Source organism: Pongo pygmaeus, chromosome 14 (assembly GCF_028885625.2).
Source record: "Pongo pygmaeus isolate AG05252 chromosome 14, NHGRI_mPonPyg2-v2.0_pri, whole genome shotgun sequence".
Taxonomy (NCBI): domain Eukaryota; kingdom Metazoa; phylum Chordata; class Mammalia; order Primates; family Hominidae; genus Pongo; species Pongo pygmaeus.
In genome coordinates, this window is record NC_072387.2 from 85,438,385 (window position 1) to 85,451,888 (window position 13,504).

Below are 13,504 nucleotides of genomic sequence, written 5' to 3' on the forward strand. Positions count from 1 at the left end.
TCACAATGGTAATTTCAAATCATTTTATTTTTGTCATGTACCATTATAAGATTGGTCCATAAATTTGGTTTACTACTTGAAAGATTGGCTTATAGTTTCAAAATTTCACTAAATGCTCAAAGAGCTAGCTCTTAGACTTATTAATTCTGCTATGTAATATGTATATTTCTGTTGTAGTTTTAGTAATTATTTCTCCTGTTTTATATTAGGATTGACTATAGTAGGTACAAAAAAAGATTAAAAGTCAGGAATCAAAGCATTTCTTGACTTGAGAACATCACCTAATAACAAAGGAAGACAGTAAGAGAGGAAGAAACGAAGAAAGGATCTACAATCAACTAGAAAGCAAGGAACAAAATGGCAGTCATAAGACCTAGCCTATCAAGAATAACTTTGAATGAAATTGGATTAAATTCTCTAATCAAAAGACATAGGTTGAATGGATATTGATATGGTTTAACTTTGTGTCCCCACCCAAATCTCACCTTGCAGCTCCCATACTTCCCACATGTTGTGGGAGCCAGTGGGAGATGATTGAATCATGGGGATGGGTCTTTCCTGTGCTGTTCTCATGATAGTGAATGAGTCTCATGAGATCTGATGAGGTTTTTAAGAATGGGAGTTTCTCTGCACAAGCTCTTTCTTTGCCCACTGCCATCCATGTAAGACCTGATTTGCCCCTCCTTGCCTTCCACCATGATTGTGAGGCCTCCCCAACCATGTGGAACTGTAAGTCTATTAAACCTCTTTCTTTTGTAAATTGCCCAGTCTCAGGTATGTCTTTATCAGCAGTATGAAAATGGACTAATATAGTAAATTGGTACCAGGATAGTGGGGTGTTGCTGAAAAGATACTTGAAAATGTGGAAATGACCTTGGAACTGGGTAACAGGCAGAGGTTAGAACACTTTGGAGGGATCAAAAGAAGACAGGAAAATGTGGGAAAGTTTGGAACTTCCTAGAGATGTGTTGAATGGCTTTGCCCAAAATGTTGATAGTGATATGGACAATAAAGTCTAGGCAGAGGTGGTCTCAGATGGAAATGAGAAACTTGTTGGGAACTGGAGCAAAGGTGACTCTTGTTATGTTTTAGCAAAGAAACTGGTAGCATTTTGCCCCTGCCCTAGAGATTTGTGGAATTTTGAACTTGAGAGAGATGATTTAGGGTATCTGGCAGAAGAAATTTCTAAGCGGCAAAGCATTCAAGAGATGACTTGGGTGCTGTTAAAGGCATTCAGTTTTATAAGGAAAGCAGAGTATAAAATATGGAAAATTTGCAGCCTGACAATGCAATAGAAAATAAAATATCATTTTCAGAGAAGAAATTCAAGCTGGCTGCAGAAATTTGCAGAAGTAACGAGGAGCCAAATGTTAATCCTCAAGACAATGAGGAAAATGTCTCCTGGGCATGTCAGAAGTCTTCATGGCAACCCCTCCCATCACAGGCCCAGAGGCCTAGGAGGACAAAATGGTTTCATGGGCCAGGCCCAGGGACTTTGTGCTGTGTGCAGTCTAGGGACTTGGTGCCCTGTGTCCCAGCTGCTACAGCTGTGACTAAAAGGGGCCAAACTAAAGCTCGGGCCATGGCTTCAGAGGGTGCAAGCCCAAAGCCTTGGCAGCTTCCAGGTTGTGTTGAGCCTGCAGGTGCACAGAAGTCAAGAACAGAGGTTTGGGAACCTCCATCTAGATTTTAGAGGGTATATGGAAATGCCTAGATGTCCAGGCAGAAGTGTGCTACAAAGGCAGAGTCCTCATGGAGAACCTCTGCTATGGCAGTGCAGAAGGAAAATATGGGGTAGAAGTCCCAGCACAGAGTCCCTACTGGGGTACCACCTAATGGATCTGTGAGAAGAGGACCACCATCCTCCAGACCCCAGAATGGTATATCCACTGACACCTTGCACCGTGCACCTGGAAAAGCCACAGACACTCAATGCCAGCCCATGAAGGCAGCTGAGAGGGAGGTGGTACCCTGCAAAGTCACAAGGGCAGAGCTGCCCAAAACTATGGAAACCTACCTCTTGCATCAGCATGACCTGGTATGTGAGACATGGAGTCAAAGGAGATCATTTTGGAGCTTTAAGATTTGACTGCCCTTCTGGATTCTGGACTTGCATGGAACCTGTATCCCCTTTGTTTTGGCCAATTTCTCCCATTTGGAATGGCTATATTTACCCAATGACTGTACCTCCATTGTATCTAGGAAGTAAGTAACTTGCTTTTGATTTTACAGGCTTATAGGCAGAAGGGACTTGCCTGGTCTCAGATGAGACTTTGTACTGTAGACTTTTGAGTTAATTCTGAAATGACTTAAGACTTTGGGGGACTGTTGGGAAGGCATGATTCATTTTGAAATGTGAAGATAGGAGATTTGGGAGGGGCTGGGATGCAATGATATGGTTTGGCTCTGTGTCCCCACACAAATCTCATCTTGTAGCTCCCATAATTCCCAAGTGTTGTGGGAGGGACCCAGTGGGAGATGACTGAATCATGGGGGTGGGTTTTTCCCATGCTGTTTTGTGATAGTGATTGGGTCTCACAAGATCTGATGGTTTTAAAAACAGGAGTTTCCCTGCACAAGCTCTTTCTTTGCCTGCTGCCCTCCATGTAAGATGTGACTTGCTCCTTTCCTTCCACCATGATTGTTAGGCCTCCCTAGCCATGTGGAACGCTAAGTCCAATAAGCCTCTTTCTCTTATAAATTGCACAGTCTTGGGTATGTCTTTATCAGCAGCATGAAAATGCACCAATACAGATATTTTTAAAAAGACCCAGGCTTCTTACAAGAGACTCACTTCAACTGTAAGGACACTCATAGAATGAAAGTGAAGAAATGGAAAAACATATTCCATGCAAATAGAAACCAAAAGACAGCATGGGTAGCTGTACTTAGATAAAGTAGAATTTACATCAAAAACTGTAAAAAGAGACACAAAAAGTTCAGTATATGATGATAAAGTTGTCAATTCCTCAAGAAGATATAATAATTATGAGTTTTACGTTTTACATAAAATTATAAATTGAATCAGTAATAATTCTTCATACCTAACATTGGAGCACCTATGTACATAAATCAATGTTACTAGGTCTCAAGTAAAATATAGACTATAATACAATAATAGCAAGGAAATTTAAAATCTTACTTTCAGCTATGCACAGATTATCAAGACAGAAAATCAATAAGGAAACATTGAACTTGAACTACACTTTTGAAATGGACCTAACAGAGATTTACAGAACATTCCATCTAACAGCACCAGAACCCATATTCTCCTCAAAAGTGGATGAATTATTCTCCAGGATATATCATATGCTAGGCCACAAAACAAATCTTAACAAATTTAATAAGTTTAAAATCATATCAAGTATTTTTTCAAAATATAATTATATAGATTCAGATCAACAACAAGAGTAATTTCAAAAAATTCACAAATACATGCAAATTAAACAACATGCTCCCAAACAACCAATAGGTCAAAGAATAAATTAAAAGGGAAATTATATTATCTAACCTAACTGAATACCCTGAATGCTGGGTCAGGCATGTGAGAGAAAAAAAGACCCCATTATTGCTTGCCAAAATCATGGTGCTAGGACTGCCTCTCTTATACAGAGACAGCACCTTGTTCCAGGGGTCTGAAGACTACCTGTGACCCCTGTCAGAGCTTGTGCTTACACATACCATCAGCATGCAGGCCTCCCTGGTCTGACTCCACCCATCTTCCCCACTCCCACCTATGCAAAAGGTGGGTCCCAGGCCCTTGAGTGCTCTAGGGCACAACCCACTACCAGGAACCCTGGAGCACTTCTTGAGGTATAAACAAAGATGAAGTGTAAACCCTATTGCTACTACATCAGGTGACTCTTAGCTGCAAGCATCACCTATGTAACCCAACACAAAATCTGCTGACATAAGTGCAGAGCGCTTGGGAGTGAGATATGCTTCTTGTGACTTTTGCTACCACCATTGTCCACACAACTCTGGCTTCTCAGAAGGTAATGAGCCCACTCACTTTGCAGGATACTACTACTGCAACTGGCATTTGAGAAAGCCAGCACACTAACTATGAAAATTATACAGAGTCTTCACCATTGAATGCACCCAGAAGCAAAACCAAATGGCTCTATCCAACATATATCATTATCACATCCTTAAGAAAAAAGTCCCACCCTGGGTTCGTCCATTTGTGTGGTTATAAAGGAATATCTGAGACTGGGTGATTTATTAAGAAAATAGGGTTACTTTGCCTTACAGTTCTAAAGGCTGTACAGGAAGTGTAGTCTTAGCAAATGCTTCTGGTGAGGGCCTCAGGAAGCTTTCACAAATAGTGGTAGGTGAAGGGAGCAGGAACATCACACGATGAGAGAGGGAGCAAAGTGGGGGGAGGTGCCACAATCTTTTAAACAACAAGCTCTTATGTGGATTACCACAGTGAGAACCCACTTATCATGGGGATGGCACCAAGCCATTCATAAGAGATCCACCCTATGACCTGGACATCTCCTACTCTCTATCCCCTCCAACATTGGCAATCACATTTCAACATGAGATTTGAAGGAGACACATATCCAAACTATATCACACCCCCATAAATTAAAAAGTAAGAGTTGACTGTTTCTTCAGATGTGGAGAAATCAGCATAATAATTCTGAACACATGAAAAAGCAAGGTGTTATGAAATCCCCAAAGGAAGACAATAATCTCTAGCAATGGATCCTACTAAAAAGAAATGTTTGAAATGTTATGTAAGGAATTCAAAATATTAATTTTAAATAAGCTCAATGAGATATAAATCCGAAAAAATAATACAAAGTCAGAAAATCAGTTCAGGATATGAATGAGAAATTTACCAAGGAGATAGAGATATCTTTAAAAGCTAAAATAATGAAACAAAACTTTTGAAAACAAAAAAAAAAATTATTGAAAGAATTACAATATACTGCTGAAAGCTTCAACAATAACCAAACCAAGCAGAAGAGAGTATCTAAAACATCGAATATATGTCTTTTGAATTTACTCAGGCAGACAAATCTTTTTTTGTTTGAGATGGAGTCTTGCTCTGTTGCCCAGGCTGGAGTGTAATGGCATGATCTTGGCTCACTGCAAGCTCTGCCTCCTGGGTTCATGTCATTCTCCTGCCTCAGCCTCCCAAGTAGCTGGGACTACAGGTGCCCGCAACAACTCCTGGCTAATTTTTTTTTTGTATTTTTAGTAGAGACGGGGTTTCACCGTGTTAGCCAGGATGGTCTTGATCTCCTGACCTTGTGATCCGCCCACCTCAGCCTCCCAAAGTGCTGGGATTACAGGCATGAGCCACCGCACCTGGCCCAAAATTTTTTTTAAAAGAATAAAAAAGAATGAACAAAATCTTAGAGAAGTATGGAACTGCATAAAGCAATGTAACTTAGGAATAATTGGTATTCTCAAGGGAGAAGAGAAAGTAAAATGTTTAGAAAACCCTGTTTAAGGAAATAATTGACAAAAGATTTCACTGGTCTAGCAAGATATTTGAATATCTAGATACAAAAGGCCCAACAAATACTAGGAAAATACATTGCAAGATGAAATTCACCATTACCATGTAGTCATCAGACTTTCTAAAGTCAAAGTGAAAGAAAAAAAACCTTAAAATCAGTAAGAGAAAAGCATTTAGTCCCTGTAAAGGAAACCAAATTAGGCTTACATTGTGATTCTCAGCACAAGCCTTAGAAACCAGAAGAGATTTGTGCCCTATTTTCAAGGTGCTTAAGGAAAAAGAAAAAAAAAATTGGCAATCACAAATTCTGTATCTTGTCAGAGTAACTTTCATAAATGAAAGAGAAAGTCTTTTTCAGACAAGCAAACACTGAAGGAATTTGTCATCCCTAGTGTGGCTCTACAAGAAATGTTCCAAGGCGTTCTAAACTTGGGAACAAAAGGTTAGTATTCTCCATGAGAATACTAACATAATATTCTCTATACATGAAAGTACAAAACTTGCAGGTCTGAAAAAACTACTACACAAGGGACGAAGAGAAAAAAATGTCAAATGGCAACAAGAACTCCACCAACTCATAAAGATAAGCAAGCAGAGAGAAAAAAGAAAAAAAAAATCAAGAATCTAAGACTCCACAAAACAACTAGATAATAATGAACATTATGACGGGTACAAAACTCCACATATCAATATTAAGGTTGAACATAAATGGATTAAATGCTCCACTTAAAGTATGGATTGGCAGAATGGATAAAAAGTGAACCAACTGTATGCTGCTGTGGTGTTGAATGTATATTTATAGGTTTTTGTCCACAGCTCTTGGCTCATAACTCCCATAACCCTTGTTTCAATCTTTTGTTATAATGTTGGGTGTGTTAAGCTTCTGGGTTAGGCTTCAGGAAATAGTATCTCTCTTTTTCCTGTCTTCCTTTACCTGCTGCAAGGCAGGACTCCATTGTTCCCCTGCCTTTCTGATTGTGGGTCATAAAACCCACCTCAGAAGGTTCCCACCCTATACCTAGGTAAGGAATGCTGATGTCATGAAGCTTCTATAACAACCCAAGATTACTGGGTTGGAGGGTATTCAGATAAGTGGAGATGTAGAATTTCCTGGTGGGTGGCACATCCAGAGGGGGCATGGATGCTCAGCATCCCTTCCCTCATGCTTTGTCCTGAGTACCTCTTATGTATGTATCCTTTATAATATTCTTTAAAATGAACTGCTAAACATAAATAAGTGTTCCCCTGAGTTCTGTAAGATGCATCTCCAAATTAGTTAAACCCAAAGAGGGAATCATGGAAGTCCCAATTTGAAACTAATCAGTTAGAAATTCTAGAGGACTGGACTTGTGAGTGGCATTGGTGGAAAGGGGAAGTTTTGCGGACTGAGCCCTTACCCTGTGGGATCTGGCACTGTCTTCAGGTACATTATGCAAGAATTGAATTCGTGGAAAACCAGCTGGTGTCTGCTTCTTGGTGGTTGGAGGAAAACCCTCACACATTTAGTCACAGAAATCTTAGGGTTTATGATTGTTGTTGCTGTGGTGTGAAAGCAGTGGGAAAACATGCTTTGAGGGAGTTTTTCCCTAAACAGCTGCTTACAAAACACTCACAATGACACTTTCAGGCTGAAGGTGAAGGGGTGAAAAAAATATTCCACACAAATGGAAATAAAAAATGAACAGGAATAACTACAATCAGATCAGATAAAACAGACTTTAAATCAACAAAATTAACAGTAAAACAATAAAAAGAAGGTCATTATATAATGATGAAGGGTCAATACAAGAGGATGTAACAATTCTAAATCTATATACACCCAACACTGGAGCACCTAGATTTATGAAACAAATATTACTAGACTTAAATAAGTAGACACCAATAAAATATAGTGGAGAACTTCAATACCCTAATCTCCGCATTAGACAGATCATTGAGAGAGAAAATCAGCAAAGAACCTTGAGACTTAACTTGAATTTTAGACCAAATAGACCTAACAGATATTTACAAAACATTCTATTGAAGAAACACAGAAAATATATTCTCATCAAGGCATGGAACATCGTCCAAGGTAGATCACATGTTAGGCCACAAAACATGACTCAGTACATTTTTAAAAATAAAAATTATATCAAATATCTTCTCAGATCATAGCAGAATAAAACTAGAAATTAATGCCAAGAGAATCTCTTGAAACTCTACAAATAGCTGGAAATTAACGCTCCTGAATGATCTTTGGATCAATGATGAATTTAAGAAGAAAATTTAAAAATCGTTTGAAATGAGGCTGGGCGCGGTGGCTCACACCTGTAATCCCAGCACTTTGGGAGGCCGAGGCGGGCGGATCACGAGGTCAGGAGATAGAGACCATCCTGGCTAACACGGTGAAACCCCGTCTCTACTAAAAATACAAAAAAATTAGCTGGGCGTGGTGGCAGGTGCCTGTAGTCCCAGCTACTCTGGAGGCTGAGGCAGGAGAATGGCGTGAACATGGGAGGCAGAGCTTGCAGTGAGCCGAGATCATGCCACTGCACTCCAGCCTGGGTGATAGAGCGAGACTCCATCTCAAAAAAAAATAATATTTTGAAATGAAAGTAATTGGAGACACAACATATCAAAACCTGTAGATACCATAAAGGCAGTGCTAAGAGGGAAGTTTATAAAATTAAATGTTTATAACATTAAATGTTAACTTCAAAAAGGAGAAATACTATAAATTAACAACCTAATGTCACACCTCAAGGAACTAGAAAAATAAGAACAAACTAAACCCAAATCTAGCAGAAGAAAATAAATAACATATATTAGAGATTCATTTTAGCAGAACTAAATGAAATTGAGACAAAAAATACAAAAGATCAATGAATGAAAAGATAGTTATTTGAAAAAACAAAATTGATAAACTGCTACCTAGACTAACCAAGGAAAGAAGAGAGGAGATCCAAATAAAAATAATCAGAAGTGAAAAAGGAGACATTACAACTAAGCCCACAGGAAAAACAAAAAACAAACAAAAAACCCCCCAGATATTACTATGAAGAACTATACACTCACAAACTAGAAAACCTAGAGAAAATAGATAAATTTCTGGAAATATACAACCTCCCAAGATTGAACCAGGTATAAATTGAAATCCTGAACATACCAACAATGAATAGTGAAAGTGAATTAGTAATAAAAAAATTGACAAACCTGACAAAAACAAGAAATGGGGAAAGGATTCCCTATTTAATAAATGGTGCTGGGAAAACTGGCTAGCCATATGTAGAAAGCTGAAACTGGATCCCTTCCTTACACCTTATACAAAAATCAATTCAAGATGGATTAAAGACTTAAATGTTAGACCTAAAACCATAAAAACCCTAGAAGAAAACCTAGGCAATACCATTCAGGACATAGGCATGGGCAAGGACTGCATGTCTAAAACACCAAAAGCAATGGCAACAAAAGCCAAAATTGACAAATGGTATCTAATTAAACTGAAGAGCTTCTGCACAGCAAAGGAAACTACCATCAGAGTGAACAGGCAACCTACAAAATGGGAGAAAATTTTCGCAACCTACTCATCTGACAAAGGTCTAATATCCAGAATCTACAATGAACTCAAACAAATTTACAAGAAAAAGACAAACAACCCCATCAAAAAGTGGGCAAAGGACATGAACAGACACTTCTCAAAAGAAGACATTTATGCAGCCAAAAAACACATGAAAAAATGCTCACCATCACTGGCCATCAGAGAAATGCAAATCAAAACCACAATGAGATACCATCTCACACCAGTTAGAATGGCAATCATTAAAAAGTCAGGAAACAACAGGTGCTGGAGAGGATGTGGAGAAATAGGAACACTTTTACACTGTTGGTGGGACTGTAAACTAGTTCAACCCTTATGGAAGTCAGTGTGGCGATTCCTCAGGGATCTAGAACTAGAAATTCCATTTGACCCAGCCATCCCATTACTGGGTATATACCCAAAGGACTATAAATCATGCTGCTATAAAGACACATGCACACGTATGTTTATCACGGCATTATTCACAATAGCAAAGACTTGGAACCAACCCAAATGTCCAACAATGATAGACTGGATTAAGAAAATGTGGCACATATACACCATGGAATACTATGCAGCCATAAAAAATGATGAGTTCACGTCCTTTGTAGGGACATGGATGAAATTGGAAATCATCATTCTCAGTAAACTATCGCAAGAACAAAAAACCAAACACCGCATATTCTCACTCATAGGTGGGAATTGAACAATGAGAACACATGGACGCAGGAAGGGGAACATCACACTTCGGGGACTGTTGTGGGGTGGGGGAAGTGGGTAGGGATAGCATTGGGAGATATACCTAATGCTAGATGACGAGTTGGTGGGTGCAGTGCACCAGCATGGCACATGTATACATATGTAACTTACCTGCACGTTGCGCACATGTACCATAGAGCCTAAAGTATAATAATAATAATAATAAAAAAAAGAAAAAAAACAAAACAAAACAAAACAAAAAACATTTAAATTATTGATGGCAGCTGCTGGGAAAGCTCCTCTGCCCTCAAAGTCTCAGAAGTGCCTGCTCTCACTGCCTGGCTTCTTCCTGATGTCAGTGCCCACTTTGATCTCAAAGCAAATTGGGACTGAGCCCAGGCACCATGAGTGACAGCAGGAGGCAGGCTGATTCCTAGGCAAAAAGGGGTGTGTCCCCAGTGATCCCCATCTTCAGGACCAGGGAAAGCCTGAAGGCTGGGGACTAGGTTGCCTGTCTGTCTCATAGACCAAAGTGGGAACTTGTGGTTCCTCCTCCGGGCCCACCCATGGCTTCTCACAGACGAATTATCATGCACCTTTTCCCCAGTGAGGCCCATTAAAGCCATGGGCTCAGCCAGAGCTGAGCAGATGACAGTATGGCCAGCTGCAGAGAGGAACTACCCTCTCAGCTGAGAGCTTCAGAGACCTGCAGAGACATCAAGACAACCAGCTGCAGAGAGGAGCTACACTCTCCAGGGCCTCCCCTCTGCTGAGAGCTGAAAACTGATGGGACAACCTGCCTACAAAGTGGAGCTAACCACTGCATGTCTCCTCTGAGCTTTTCTAACACTCCATAAATCTCCTCTTTGTCTTGCTGACCCCTCACTTGTCTGTGTACCTCATTATTCCTGGCTGCATGACAAGAACTTGGGCAAAGGTGCCACTGGCCACAGATATTTCTGACCAGAAAAGCAACAACCCAAAGATCCTGTAACACTCTCGATTAATGTAATACACAATATGATTATAATGAAGAATGAGAAATTCATTAACATTTCCATGAATGCAGAAAAAATTATTTAATGAAATCCAGTATGTTTCATCATAACAATATTCAATAAAGTAGGAATAGAGAGAAAGTTCCTCAAACTGTTCCCAGATAGAACAAGGCCCATCTGCTTGTTCTCATGGTCCAGTAACAAGATGCAAACAAAGTGAGAAAGAAGGGAGTTTGTTTATGCAATTGGTTACAGGGAGAAGGTTGGAGTAACTCATTCACCAGACCAGTTCAAAGTTACAAGTGTTTTTCTAGTGCTTAGATATATTTTAAGCTGCATGCCTATTTGTGGGAGTGCACCTACAAGCAGGAGTGTTTTATTCAATCTCCATCTAATCTTTAACTATGCTCTGGGGTCTGGAAAGCTTTACCTAGTCTTAGAACGTTTCTTAATTTTAAGTGGACCCTGATATGAGGTGTATGTGTAAGAACACTATTATTATTCTATCAGACTGTAAGGGCTATGAAAACCAAGGTGGGGTCTGAATGGGTTTGTTTTCTTATTCCAGCCCTTGTACTCAGGTAAAAGTCTAGTTCTTTAAAGCTTAACTTATGGATTCATAAAAATTATAGTAAAGGTTTACTGAAAACTAACTGTTCTAATTGCTGAGGGAAACCTAGCCTGATGCAAACCTGATAAGTGACATCTATAAGAAAACACATAGCTAGCATTATACTTAGTGTAGAAAGGCTAAATCTACTCTCCGTACTCCTAATCAACATCCCACTAGAGGTTCTAGTTAAGAAAAATGGACAAGAATATGAAATAAAGTAATCTATATAGGGAAGGAAAAAGTTGTTTAACTTATCTTAAACATATTAATATAATATAACTATAATAATATAATATAATTATAATATTGGCATATTAACTAATATATTGGCATATTAACTAATATAATATTGGCATATTAACTTAAACATAACGTATTGGCATATGACATGATTTTACATAGAGAAAATATTTAGAAATCTGCTAGAAAAACATTAGACTTGAGAGGTGAAGCCAGCTGGACTTCTGGGAACTTGGATAACATTTCCATCTTACAAGAGGATTGTAAAATGCACCAATCAGCACTCTGTAGCTAGGATTTTAAAACTCACCAATCAGCGCTTGGTAGCTAGCAAGGTGACTGTAAAATACACCAATCAGTGCTCTGTAAAAATGCACAATCAGCACTCTGTAGCTAGCAAGAGGAGTGTAAAATGCACCAATTAGTGCTCTGTAAAATGAACAAATCAGTGCTCTGTAAAATGCACCAATCAGCAGGATTCTAAAAGTAGCCAATTGCATGGAGGATTGAAAAAAGGGCACTCTGATAGGAGAGAAATGGAACATGGGAGGGGCCAATAAGAGAATAAAAGCTGGCCACCCCAGCCAGCAGTGGCAACATGCTTGAGTCCCCTTCCATGCTGTGGAAGCTTTGTTCTTTTGCTCTTCACAATAAATCTTTCTGCTGCTCAAAAAAAAAAAAAAAAAAAATTTCCCAACAAAAAAAGCATAGGACTTGATAGATTCACAGTCAAATTCTACCAAACCTATAAAAAGGAACTGTAACAATTCTCCTGAAACTGTTCCAAAAAATTGAGGAGGGAACCTTCCCTAACTCATTCTACAAAGCCAGGATCCCACAATACAACCTCTATATACCAATATTTCTGATGAACACTGATGCAAAAATCCTCAACAAAATAGTAGCGTACTGAATCCAAAGCACATAAAAAAGAATAAATCATGACAAATGAGTTTGATTCCAGGGATGAAAGGATGGTTCAGTATAGGAAAATCAATAAATTTTACTTATTACATAGAGGATTATAGCAAAAACCATATGAATATCTCAATAGATGTAGAAAACATTTGATAAAATTCAGCATTGCATAATGATAAAAATCCTCAATAAACCAGGACAGAAGGAACATATCTCAAAATAATAAAGGTCATATATGAGAAACCTACAGCCTATATTATGCTGAATGGGGAAAAGGTGAAAGCAATGCCCCTTAAAAAGAAATGGAACCAGACAAGGATGCTCACTCTCACTTTTCCTATTCAACAGAGTACTGGAAGTCCTAGCCACAGCAATCAGGCAAGAGAGAGGAATAAATGGCATCTAAATTGAAAAAGAGGAAGTCAAATTATCTCTATTCATCAATTATATGATCTAGAAAACCCTAAAGACTCCTCTATAAATCTCTTACATTTGATAAATGAATTCAGTAAAGTTTCAGGATACAAAATCAGTGTACAAAAATAAGTAGCATTTCTGTTTACCAATAACCATCAAACTGGGAACGAAATCAAGGAGGCAATCCTATTTACAATAGTGATCAGAAAAATATAATATCTAGGAATACATTTAACCAAGGAGATGAAAGACCTCTATAAGGAAAACTACAAAACATTGAATAAAGAAATTGTAGACAACACGAATGGAAAAATATACCACATTTATGCATCAGGGGGATTAATATTGTTAAAATGACCATACTACTTAGAGCATTTTACAGGTTCAATGCCATTCCTATCAAAATACCAATGTCATTCTTCCCAGAAATGGAAAAACCAATCCTAAAATTTACATGGAACCAAGTGAATAGCCAAAGCAATCCTATGCAAAAAGAACAAACCTGGAGGTATCACATTACCTGACTTCAAATTATATTACAAAGTTACAATAATTAAAACAGCATGGTATTGGTACAAAAATAGACA